Source organism: Protobothrops mucrosquamatus, unplaced genomic scaffold (genome assembly GCF_001527695.2).
Source record: "Protobothrops mucrosquamatus isolate PMUCROS unplaced genomic scaffold, P.Mucros_1.0 scaffold573, whole genome shotgun sequence".
Taxonomy (NCBI): domain Eukaryota; kingdom Metazoa; phylum Chordata; class Lepidosauria; order Squamata; family Viperidae; genus Protobothrops; species Protobothrops mucrosquamatus.
In genome coordinates this window covers 167,002-180,287 of record NW_015386875.1, presented here as the reverse complement: position 1 = coordinate 180,287, position 13,286 = coordinate 167,002, and the positions used below count along the sequence as shown (strand labels likewise).

The 13,286-nt window shown below is 37.6% G+C and overlaps 1 pseudogene; it reads right to left on the bottom strand.

Annotated features, from left to right (window-relative positions):
• Positions 1-5,233: 5,233 nt before the first annotated feature.
• Positions 5,234-5,921, bottom strand: LOC107288675 (annotated as a pseudogene).
• Between the last annotated feature and the right edge of the window lie 7,365 nt (positions 5,922-13,286).

Sequence of the window (13,286 nt, the reverse complement as noted above, 5' to 3'; positions counted from 1 at the left end):
TCTCTGTGGGTGCCCCCACCCTCTGGAACGAACTACCCCCCGAGATTCGGATAATTCCGGATCTCCTTACCTTCCGTCGCGCCCTCAAGACATGGCTCTTTCAGCAAGCGGACCTGACCTAGGGTGGATTTTATACTGGGTTTTTTAGGAATTTGGAAGACACAACTTTAAATTTGGTTTAATTCGGTTTTAAGGGGGGAATTGTATATATGCTTTGGTTTTAAATATGTTGTGCGCCGCCCTGAGTCCCGCTGGGAGAAGGGCGGCATATAAATTAAATTAAATAAATAAAATAAATAAATAAATATTCATTTTCCAACAGAATTCCTTGATTGATTGATTGATCAACATTGATTGATTGATTGATTGATTGATTGATTGATTGATTGATTGAACTCTCTGGAGTGTCACCACATAAACAGGAATTGAAGACAGGCTCTCCCATCATTCCAACAAACAAATTGGATCTTCCAAGGTTTTGAAATGGAATTCAGGAGATCATGGAAGAACTCAAAAATCACATTGTAGCAAAGATAAACATTGGTCAGCTACATGTCTATTTAAGCTGAGGAAATAGAAGTTGAAACATTAGAGTATTAAAGAATAGCAGATTAAACACAATGTTTTCATCCAAAACATTCTCTATTATAGGAAAAGCATCTATATTTGTCTTGCTACCCATCCCTCTTCTTTAATAAAATGTTTTCTTTAATTTTAAAACCAAAACAATAGCCACCTGCCCATGATCACTGTGTTTTCTGTTTAGGTGAGGAAATGTATTGAAAGGATGGGTCTTGAGTTGTCTATTCTCATCTAAAGGCAGAGGATGCAGCCATCTTGTTGAAATTAAACCGGTCTGGATCTGATTACTTGCACTGAAAACCACTTGTGAACCTCACAAATACCATCCAGCTTTCCAGGATGGGATATAAATAAGCAAATAATAAATCAAATGACTCAAAGGCTTATAAACTTGATCAGGTCTGGGAGTAGTTAAGAAAGCATTAATTTGAATATTCAGTATGTTCTTATTAACCCATATTTTTTTAAAAGACTAAATGCACACATTATGTCCCCTTAAAAATGTTAAATGCTTTTTAACAGATGCACTGCTTGCTTGCACTTTCACCATTACAATGTTCGTGCCCATGTAGGCTTCCCAGTTCTAAAGTACAAAAATCCCGATGACAGCAAAGAGATAAAGAGAACTCTAGCCCTCCTCTCATCTTATGGTTACACATATTTTTTTCCCATCTTAGACTCAAAAAAATCACAAGGCTGATTTCAGTTTCAATTTATTTATATGCACAACAAAGGTCAGTCCCTGGAATGTGACACTAAAAGCATTTGATAGATCTCCCAATAACAGTGAATTGAAAAGTGAAGAAAGGAAAGAAAAGTAACTATAGCACTTTTACAGGCAGACACTTTAACCTGTACAAAACAAATACTTTGGTCCAACAGATAGGTTGATTTACAACCCACAACTGAGCCAACATTTCTGTGGCTAAGCAAGGCAGTTGTTAAGTGAGTTTTGCCCCATTTTACAACTTTTATTGTCACAGATGTTAAGTGGATCATTGCAGTTGTTAAGTTAGTAATACAGTTTTTAAGTGAATCTGGCTTCGTCATTGACTTATCAGAAGATCACAAAAAGTGATCACATGACCCTGGAACACTGCAACTGTCATCAATATGAGTCAGTTGCCCAGCATCTGAATTCTGATCATATGACCCTGGGGATGCTGCAATGATTGCAGGTGTGAAAAATGGTCACAAGCCACTTTTTTTTCAGTGCCGTGGTAACTTTGAATGGTCACTAAATGAACTACCTGTACTTCTGGTTGTCCCAGACCAAGTAGGAGGCTATGTAATCTTCTGCCTCTTGTTTCAGGATGAATGAAAGTCTGTCAAAATGGATAAAAGCACAGCCTTGAAGGCAACCTAGGAACAAATTGAAGAGAAATTATTGAAGAACCTATGATTGTAATTCTATGTTTCTTTCCCTGAGCAAAAGGTGAGGGATGACAGAGGATGAGGTGGTTAGATAGTGGCATAGTGGCATAGTGGGCATGAGTTTGGGCAGACTCAGAGAGACAGTGGAGGAGAGGGAGGGGCTGGCATGCTATGGTCCATGGGTCCTGAAGAGTTGGACAGGACTTAGTCACTGAACAACAACAAAAATTGAGAAGGAGTAGGCATATGTACGATAGTATTGTAAAAGTGGTGAGAACTCCTGTTTTTATTTTTTCTAGATACACTTAATGCAACTTCTTTTTTCTTCTGTTAGGCTTGGGATTGAATGGTTGGGGTGAGAATCCAAAACTCTACTCTACATTGCTAAGAGACAATTGGTTCCCCAGAATGATAGAGGACAGCAGGGCAGGTGGCTGCTTCACACTTTGTATTGCTTATTGGCATACCAGATCTACATGCCTTACCCTGAATGGTCCTTTTTTGAGAAACTGGCTGGGGGATTCTAGGAGTTGAAGACCACTCATCTTTAAGTTGCCAAGGTTGAGAAACTCTGCCTCAGATATAATGATGATAAAGTTGGAAGGGACCTTAGAGGTCATCTAGTCCAACCCCCTGCTCAGACAGGAAACCCTATACCATTTCGGACAAATGGCTGTCCAGTTTTTTCTTAAAAACTTCCAGGGTTGGCGCATATTAGTGATCTCTTGGCCTCCTTGTCCACAATGCTTTTTTTTTCCTTCAGAAAAGACCCAGTTTGTAAGATACTACAAAGGGGAAAAGCAGCTTCTCCAGCCTCTAAAGTTATGTATCTTGGTTGTTTCTGATGATTATGTAGGGATTTTAGTCCATGAAACTACTACCATAATCTATATAATATAATAATATAAATAAAAATGTAAATGTTTGTTTGTTCAAAATCTTAAATCTCTGAAAGTTCTTCACCGATTGCTTTGAAATTTTGACACAATGTTGCATTCGAATATGCGCGTGTTTTTATATACCTATATTATATAGATGTCACACCTGTGACAGGTAAACATGCTTTTAAAAAAACAGCACCATCTGTTGGATGTAAAAGCAATACACACTTTTACCAGACTGAGCCACAGCAACGCGTGGCCAGGTACATCTAGTTCTTGAATAAATATTTAGTTCTGTTTCTTTGCTAAATCATTATACTCCAAGTTCTGAATAGAGCTTGGCTATGCTTTCGACGTGATTGAGAAGAAGCACTTCAGAGTACATAAAAGCTTCCCCAATGCACCTGTTTATGACTCATTAACTCTCCCTTGATTGTTCCCGAATGCCTTAACCTGCATACAGTCACTTTTCATCAGAACTTCTTTTGTCAAAATTGTCCAAGTAACTTGAAGAGTTAGAGGGGGTTGACAGGTTGGATCCAGAGTATGGATCAGCAGTTAAAATGATCAGATGTTTTGCTATTTTTCATGTAAAAGGTTTAGACACTTTTCATTTAATGGATTAATCAGTTAAAATATAACCCCAATAATCATTTAATATTTTTGGATTCCCCCATCGTCTCATCTCCTTGGGAAATTGACTTCAGTGAAGAAATCAAGAAAAATTATATTGACATAGGAAGTAATTAAAAAAATGATGTTGGTGCTCAAATGAACATTTTACCTCCAGGCACTTCTGTAACCTACTACCATAAATCAAGGATTTAGCGATTTTCTTCCTTTCATCCTGTTTATTTTTACTGATTACAAATCACATCAAATTCAGTTAGAATAAGCACCTTATTAAGAATGGGGCGGCAGTAAAATATGTTCCACCAGTCTGCTTATGGCCAAACCAAGCCAATTGTGACAGAGTGAAGACATGGATAAAGCAATCCACTTTTGAAAAACTCTGAAGGGCCCTGCTATAAAAGTTGTAATTTTATTTTTCTATAAAGAACCTTAAATGTTTTAATTTTGAAAGCTAAAACGGGGCATTTTCACTATCCCTTTTGTCTTTTAATAGGACTGTGATTTTAATGGGGAGTCCTGAAGGCTAGAGTGCTTAGGAATCCCATAATAGGCATGAGTTAGGTGAACATGATGTGTTTGGCTCATAAAAACGAAAGCTGGAGATTTATACAGATGTGCAGCAACATCTGGAGAGGATTTACATGAGAGCACACCTGCACCTGGACATCAAATGTAACTAGGGGAAGGAGGGGGGAAACCCTCAGGTCTGAACACAGAGGCAAGCTGAGAGAGAATTCAGAGCAGCACTGCCAGATCAAACGTTATCCAGATGTCTCCTACATTGTTTTCTTCTCGATAGATTTTCTTTTTTAAATATTTTATTTTTCCTTTGGTCCAGGAATATTATATACCTGGAGCAAATAATGAAAGTAAAGAATCCTCTGCAGCAATTCTTCTATTAGAGACAGAAACCATCTTTCAATGAGTCTAGTGGAAGGAAATAAATTGATACACATGAGAAATGCATTAGAAGAAAAAGGAGTGGGAAACAAAGAATTTCTTTTAGGTAACGAAGTCTGAAATTTAGGAGGCAAATTACCATCGTTGGAAGGGTTAACCTTTTCACTTCTTTCCATATGAAGTCTTGGACATTTTTTTTTCACTTGGCTTCCTTAGTTTCTCTTCTGAAAAATGAAGACAAATGAAGCACAAATAGTCTTTATAAATAGTAGTGCTCAGATTGTTCTTAGACAAGGCACTTCTCTCTTTATGTCGCTTATATTTGTAGTTGGACCAATACATTTTTTTTGCCTGAATGTAGTGTAATTCTACTTAAGGAATCCAACATCTTTTTTCAGCAGTAGGATTATCTACAGTTCATGTTCTACATAGTGGATTAGCTAAATGTTTTGGAACACAACCTATGCCTGTGCAGTCCTGTTGTGCAAGACAAAGGAAGGGAATGATTGCTGGGCTGTTGTTGTTTTTGTTTCTTCATTTTCTGAAGCTTGTTAGGGGAAACAAAAGGAAGGGGAAGTAGCAGGCTCTGTTAATGTTAATAAGACATATAGCGCTTCACATTTTTGGAAGCATCAAGTGTCAATTCTTTTGCCTAATGAGATCATTCAATAAAATGAACCACTATTTCTTCTCACTCAAATAGAAATTAGAGCTGCAGACATTCTGTAAAATTTCACTGAGCCATAGATGGTAATGCAAAATCTTTGTGTTCTGTATGGCAAGAGGATCGAAAATTTCCTTTATTATTTTTGATCATTACTTTGCATGGATTTTACAATGATTTGGGTTTTTTTTTGTTTGTTTGGGAAATGTCTTTATTTACACATAAAAATATTCTTTCCCAAAACACTCTCATTTAAGAGGAATGAACTGAGATGAGTGGGTGATTCCGATCCCAGGTCAACCATGTTTCACAGTCTTGTATGTGATGGAAAATTCTCCCAATAGTGGCCAATTATTTCAGGCTTGATCTCCATGTGGTTGAAGGTCTTCCCACTGTACACACCCAGCATGCTGCCCATCATCTCTGGAAGAATGATCGTGTCATGCAAGTAAGTCTTCATTACTTCTGGCTTTTCCTTGGGAGGTACCTCCTTCCTGGCCTTGTGGAGATGGTTGAATAATTTGCAGTGCAAACTACAATTTAGCTTCCAGCACTGGCATGTGTTATATTACAGCATCAGCTGCTCATAAGACATGTTGAGGAGCTAATCCAGGTCAACACCTCCACAGGTGAATTTCCAGAAAGTTTGCTTCTTTTTCTGCTCCACTTCTGCCATCTTAGCTGCAGTCTTCTCCAAGAAAAGTGATTCAAATTTGAAAGTAGATGCTGGCTTTCTGTACATTCCTTTCCTCTTCAAATTTTGCAAGCACACGCAACCATTGTTCTGTATGTTCTGTATGTCTGCAAGCATATTGTGATAATCCACAGAGAATGCAGCTGTTTGGCTTTATTGCTATATAATCCTCATTTCTAGGCCTAACTCTTTTATACATCTGGGAATAAACCAAGAGTAAATTAGGTTTCTTGACTTAACTTCTGAGCCCTGACTTAGAAAATCAGGAAATCTCTGAAAGAGCATGATATTTTGCATATGCTCAGAAGCATATTTGTAGCTTCTTAATTTAAAATTATATAGGAAATAATTGAACTGCACCTAGCTCCTGAAAGATTACAGCTTTGGAATCCTATGCTATCTGCTCATAGCTGAATTATGTCCAGGGTAGCCGCCATAAGTTCAACAAGCTTTTGGAAGAGAACATATTATAAAGTGACAACTCTCAAGACTCTTTCAGAAAGTTTAGTATTCATTATGCAAAAATTACTGAGTGACAAATATATGCAAAAACCTGAAGATCTCACTTTATAACAATTCATGAGACTGCTTTCCAATTCAAATGGAAGCTTCTTCCAAGTGCAAACATTTCTTTAACAAGCAGAAGAATGCTTGAAAGTTGCATGAATGAAACAGTGCTGTACACACTTGCACAGAAGCACACATACACATACAGAAACCCCTATTACATCTCTTTTCTGCCCTGTCTTTTACGGTGCCAAATGCCCAAGGAATCGCAAAACCTGAACAGTCTATCCATTTGCCACAATTCATTTTAGCTAATCCAGACATCTAGCACAGCAGGGGGAAAAAAACGCTGTATCTATTGAAACAAGAGCATGAATAATTAAAACTCTGTTATTAATGAACTTCCAGCCGTTATGTAAATGAAACAGATTTCAAGTCTAATTTGTCAGCCTGAATTCTTTTTCAATTCTTCCTTTGTCTGGGACAAGAACTCATCATAATGGACTTGATAATAAAACATTGGCAGACATGCTGTGTGCAGAGCCCATCCATGTTAGGGCTTTTAGATATTTTAATTGATACAGTTCCTGCAGGAGAAGTCTATAAGGCATTTTGTGTGGCTGGGCAGCATTTACAATGAGTGCTTTAAATACAATGGAACTGGTCTTTTTGTGCGTGTTTCCCCGTTCGTTTACACTTTTACATTAGAGGTGTGTTTGTAATTGTTGTTTGATAAATAATGTCCCCCTTCTTTCTTTCTTTCTTTCTTTCTTTCTTTCTTTCTTTCTTTCTTTCTTTCTTTCTTTCTTTCTTTCTTTCTTTCTCTCTCTCTCTCTCTCTCTCTCTCTCTCTCTCTCTCTCTCTCTCTCTCTCTCTCTCTCTCTCTCTCTCTCTCTCTCTCTCTCTCTCTCATGAAAGCAAGACTTCAAGAGGTTCACAGGCAGATAAGGGCACAAAAGTTCCTTAAAGAGCTGGCCGAAGAGGTGGTGCATTTGTTTTTGTTTTTTTGTAATTGGCTTGGAAAATGATTAAGTGCCAGTCAGTTGGGGCCAATTTACTCCTTTCATTTTATGGGAAAGATGTAGCTACTTTAAATACTCCATGGTGCTGTCTCTCTTCTCTTGACCCCTTGGTCTTCTGTTTTTCAAGCTTTGTCAAATCCTCCAGCAATGACTTTTTGAAATATTGTGTAACAAATTTAATGAAGCTCAAGGTGTATCTATACATTGTCTAGGGTTGCACAACTCAATGTGGGTTCATCAGTCTCAGACTCCTTGCAAGTATCCTATATTTACTAGGGTTGTGGAGAATGGTTGTCAGTCAGCCTTGTATTCTAGCAACATCCCACTGGGTTTTCTAACATTTACCTATCTGGGGCTTTCAGTTGACTGTACCTCCAGGAATATCTGCAGCATTCATTTAGATTCTCTTACTCCGTTGGGTATGGTCATGCCACAAACATTTGGATTATACCCCTTTATGTTCTTCAAGTAAAGCATATGCCTGAGGACTAAGAATCAGACCTGTTTCCATTCTTTTTTTTTAACTTGTGATTTAATAAACGGTTACAAGATGCATAAATCTTCAGAGAATAGGGAAAAAGGAGGAGGGAGTTAAAAAATCAGGGCATGGTGGAAATGTCTCTAAAGATGTTTGTAAGGCTTTCTTTCTGTTTGTCTGATGTTAAACTGTTTCCATGTGTCAAAAAGGCTTTTCAGAGTGCAGAAACCCTTCCTTAGAACTTTGTGGGTCTCTTGGAGGGCGAGTTAGACCGAGAAAGCATTCTTGGAGAAAGTAACAGCATTTATGGTCAGATAGTTGCTTGCATTTTTAGTTTTTGTGGTTAGCTGGCATTTTATATACACCTGCAAAATCCAAAGAAGACATAAGAAGGCAAAGAAGAAAGGCTGTTTTTTTATCTCCTAAAATGTGACTTGATAAAATTATAACAAAGCAAAACACAAAATAAAGCTTTTGACAAGAAAGAAGAGAGAGGGAGAGAGAGGGGGAGAGGGAGGAAGAGAGAGAGGGGGGAAAGAGAGAAAGAAACATGAAGATGGAGATGAATAGATAAGAAGCATGTGACCAATTCATCTTTAGAAATAGAAATTATATATATGCAAATCTTAATAGCACTTAGCCAGAAAACACCAGTTTGGTGCCACAACATGTTACGTTCCATGTCAGTTTTTCTCAACCTTGGCAACTCTAAGACATGTGGACTTCAATTCCCATGATGGCTAGGGAATTCGGGCAGTTGAAGTCTACACATCCTAAAGTTGCTAAGGTTGAGAAACACTGACATGGAATGTAACATTTTATAGCACCAAACTAGTGTTTTCTGGCTAAGCAGAATGAGCCTGGCTAGTACATTATTTGGGGAATATTAAAGACTGCCAAGACTGTAGTTAGTTGAGAAAGTTTTCCCAGCCACCCTAATCACAGACAACTGCAAGACATTTCTGTCCAGTTGCCAAGAAAACAGCAATCAACCCTGAAGTTAGCAAGGGTTGAGCTCAACTTGAAGAAGACTTTATCTTAACCTTAGAATTGGCTCCAATAATTTATTTGTCTTTGGTATCAGTAATAGCTGTCTGGTTTTCATACATATCCATTTTATAGTATCTACCAAACATAAAGAACAGGCAAATTGCTTTGGACATCTACACTTTTGAAGGAAATTCAGGTCATGGATGCCAAAACCCTTACAACTTGATCCTCACATTTTCTTATGCAATATTTAGAAACAGCCTTTTCTCTGCCATTATCATCAGAGGACCAATTAGCAGACCTTTACATGGTCGCTCCAGGTTTAGAAACTCCTTGTCTAGGATAATGCCATCTGCACTATCCTTCTTTCATTAGGCTGTACTCTTTTATTCACACAGGCTCTTGGCTTTAAAGCTAATTTGTTTCCAGGTGTATCTGTGAATGCAATTTCTTTCATGTGCTGTAGCTAAATGTATTATGGGTTTGCTATTTATTCATTTTGCTGATATCTGCTTTTTCTCCAAAAATTCAGAGGCAGAGTATACAGTTTTCCCTCCCAAGCACCAACAATCAGGTTTGGTATGTTGGGCTGGGAGCCAATGATCATTGTTATGTGATATAGGAAATTGCATGACTGTAGGGGAATTTAAAAGGGTGGGGGCTCATTGTTGCACAAGCCTGCACTGATCAGAGGTTAATGCTGGGCCCTGGATACCACAGTGCTGTAAGTCTTGGGAATTTGAGCTGATTGCTTATTTTCTCCAGAGAAAAAACCAGAGGATAACTTTACAGTGTCTTCTCTGGGCAGATATTTCACTAGAAATCCCTCTACCCATCTGCTGATTTTAGAGATTTCTCCCCCCCCCCTCGCTCACCCCTTTGGCAGTCAAGGTGTCATAACATCTTGCTACCATCTTTCCCAATCACTTGATGAGGGGAGGGAGAAGAGTTGTTGCATCCTTTGTTCATTGGCTTGAGTGGAGCTTCCATTGATCTTGCTTCATTCTGTATGGTACAGAAAGAGCAAAGATTGTAATTGAATGTGGTTATTGTTATCATTTTGGACTCATCGCCATTGGTTGACTCAAAGGACCATTGTGGCTGAGTGGAAGGATGGAGCAGACACACTAGGGTGCAAAATTGCTGGAACAGGTTTGAGATGGGTGACTATGCTTATTCTCATGCTCTAATGACTGCATTGTTGTGACTGATTCTTTTAAGAAATTACAATTATGATTTTGAATATTCTTCTGTATTTAATAAGCACAACCCAAAGTTAACACCTATGATATAAATTATATCTGTAAGAAATTGTCTTCCTTCCTTCCTTCCTTCCTTCCTTCCTTCCTTCCTTCCTTCCTTCCTTCCTTCCTTCCTTCATTTTGGCATCACTTTAAAATACTTTTAGTTATTAATATTATCCTTATTTATATTCACTGTTAAATATTATCATTTCAAAAGTTTTCCTAGACTGTTTTCTTTCCATGTTCATACTGAAAAACAGTAAGCAGATTTGACTGCACAAAAAGCTCTATAAAATGAAATCCTCATAGAATATTCAGTCTTATACATTTGGGGCTGAAATCTTATTCCAGAATCCTGCATTAACTTCTGTGGGATCCTCATGTAGGGAAAATGAAAGATAGTGTGTTATTTATTTAGCATCAAATGATTAATGTCTATCTTTGATAAAATAAGCTGCCTTCTCACAATCTGAAAATGGATAAACTTGCTACATTTTGAACATTTTAGGAACAGCACAGTGGTCAACACTGCAGTTCTTGAATAAGTCCTAAAAGTTCACTTTACTGTCTTCTACAGAATTTTTAAAAATCTATACCAAACTATATTTCTATGTATTAAAAAATATGAAGATATGTAATTGCAATTTACATCACAGTTTACATAAATAGAAAAATAATGTCTAGCTTAAGCAAATAGAATTTAACTTTCAACAACCAATTTGTGTGGGGTTTAAACTAATTTTTCCGTAACTTCCTTATTATTTCCATGTGTTATACTTAGAAAAAGAAGAAAATTGAATAATTTTTCAGCATCAAAGTTTCAAAAGTTCTGTAATAACTGATCTATAACTGCATATAGTTTCATTCAGAGAATCAATTAAAGGCATCATTATTCAATTTTTTTACCTTTGTTAAAAAGAAAACAATAACACAAGAATGTATTTTTTTTCCTGTTTCTTATGTGATCCAAGTGATCACCTGATGACCTCGTTGAACAAAGCTGTGATTCCTTTGGGTATGCATTTCCCAAAAAGGTAAAATGAAAAATGCAAACTGGGAATCTATGGTGGGACTGCAGGCTTCATTATCTGGATTCGAGCAACTTGGGTTTTTAATAATGGAGGCAAGACTTCAAGTTGCACCTAAGCCCCTGTTTATAATTCAGTGAAAAGCTCCCTACAGCAGAAAGTTATAAGAAAGTTGTACATTTTATAAGACAGTCTTCGTGTTAGAATATTTTCACTTGCTAGAACGGAGAAGAGTCTTCAAGCACACAGGGGGAAATCTTACCCTGAATTTCACCTCCCACGGCTGAGCCAACTCTGTCTGAGACTGGAAAATTCAGACAATGAAACAGGTTATGCCAGGGGCTAGGGACTGAGCTAAAGGAGTTAAGAAGCTGATGAGTCCTAAATCCACTCAGCTGCCTGACTTACCCATGGCCTGAATTTCAATCTCACTTTTAAAAATGCTCTAGAAGTAAATAGAGAAGCAAACATCTCCCTGTCAAAATGTCTTCCCTGCCAACCAACAGCTTGTTTTTATTTGTCTGTCTCGCTCATTTTCTCTTCTCTCTCTCTCTCTTTCTGGAAATTCTGTCTCATGTTTTCACTGATCAATGTTTTGCATATAAGGAGCTTTGGCCCCACTGAAATTGGGATACTTTGCAGTGGTGGGATTCAAATATGTGAACAACCGGTTCTCTGTGTGGATGCCACTTCTGGAAGTCCATTCTGGGCCTGGGCAACAAAAAATTAGCTACCTGTTCTGCCGAACTGGTGCGAACCGGCTGAATTCCACCACTGATACTTTTATCAAAATCCTCTTGTTCCTATGTGTTTTTTTAGGAGAGGGTCTCCTCAATGAATAACCATTTACTCTACAGCCAGCACCACAAAATGATTGTTAAGTTTAGCACTATTCATCTATTGTGGTGTAATGCAGTGAGCTACTGGAGAACCTTTTAAAAATAGATTGGCAATTCTTCATAGGCTTCCTGAATTGGTTGATGGAATTGGTCCTATCACTGTGCAAAATAAAGAGTCTTCTCAATTAGCAGGTAAGAGAAGAAAAACAGTGATAGCTTTTCACTATTTTGTTTGGAATCCATAGTTTTCTTTTTTGTCCTTCTGGACTACCAAAACTACCCTTCTGCCTTTGTGAGGCTTTAAAAACCAAGAAAGACACACTGCAATTCTTCTAAGCAGATTTCTCTATTGCAGGGGTCTTCAAACTTGGCCCTTTTATGACTTGTGGACTTCAGCTCCCAGAATTCCTCAGCCAGTGTGCCTGGCTAAAGAATTCTGGGAGTTGAAGTCCACAAGTCATAAAAGGGCCAAGTTTGAAGACCGCTGCTCTATTGCTCTGCACCTATATACAGAATCTTGCCAAACTAAAGCAGACTACCTGCCCCATAAAACATATACTCTTGGAACTAATAGGGAGGAACCATCTTTGCCCTCTTTCTATCACACAAATTATGTGAACTTTATGGTCTCTTGCTCTTCTGGAATTCATTCCTTCCCTTTAGGGAATCTGGACAACATTCCATCTCAGCTTTAAGTGATGAGAATAACAGACATGATATGAAATATAGCTGCAAGTGTAGCAGATATTTATGTCTGGAGTATGGAATACAAGTACCAACCTACTTTTACTTCAAGTGGCAAATTGTTTTGAGCTGGCAATCATATTTTGGAATAAGATGGCAGAAACTGACTTATCATTATTAAAAATCAGGATGGGAAAATAGCACAAATGGTTGGAATAAATAAAGAAGAATATTTGCAGCTCAAGGTTGAAATGAGGGATCCTTGGGGCTCTCTGAATGTGGTTGTTTTCTTGCAGATGTTTAATTGCCCAAACCAGGTAACACCATCAGTGCTATGGTTGGAATTGCTGAAAATATTCACATTTAGATCAAGGTTGTTGATAAAAGCTTTCCAAGACTCTAAATAAGATACCTGTCTCAACAAAGTCAACAGCTGAATGCATGTTACATTTGTTTCATACTGCAATCCAGTATTATCATTGCTCTGAAATGAATCTTGAGATTCTAACAAGTGATATTTGTTTATTTCCTATATTGCACAGTAAGTGCTGCATGTTGAAATTCAACTTTATGAATAAAAGAAATTACTTTATTGGTGTTCATGGTTACGAAGTTACCCAGGAATTATAGTAGAAGATTTTGAAATTATTATATGTTTTATATGCAACGGCTAAAGGGTACATCTAATTTGTCCTTTAGAAGCAGACTAAAATGTTACCTTTACAGAATAATAAATATCTCTCAAACTACACTACTGACATTAAAA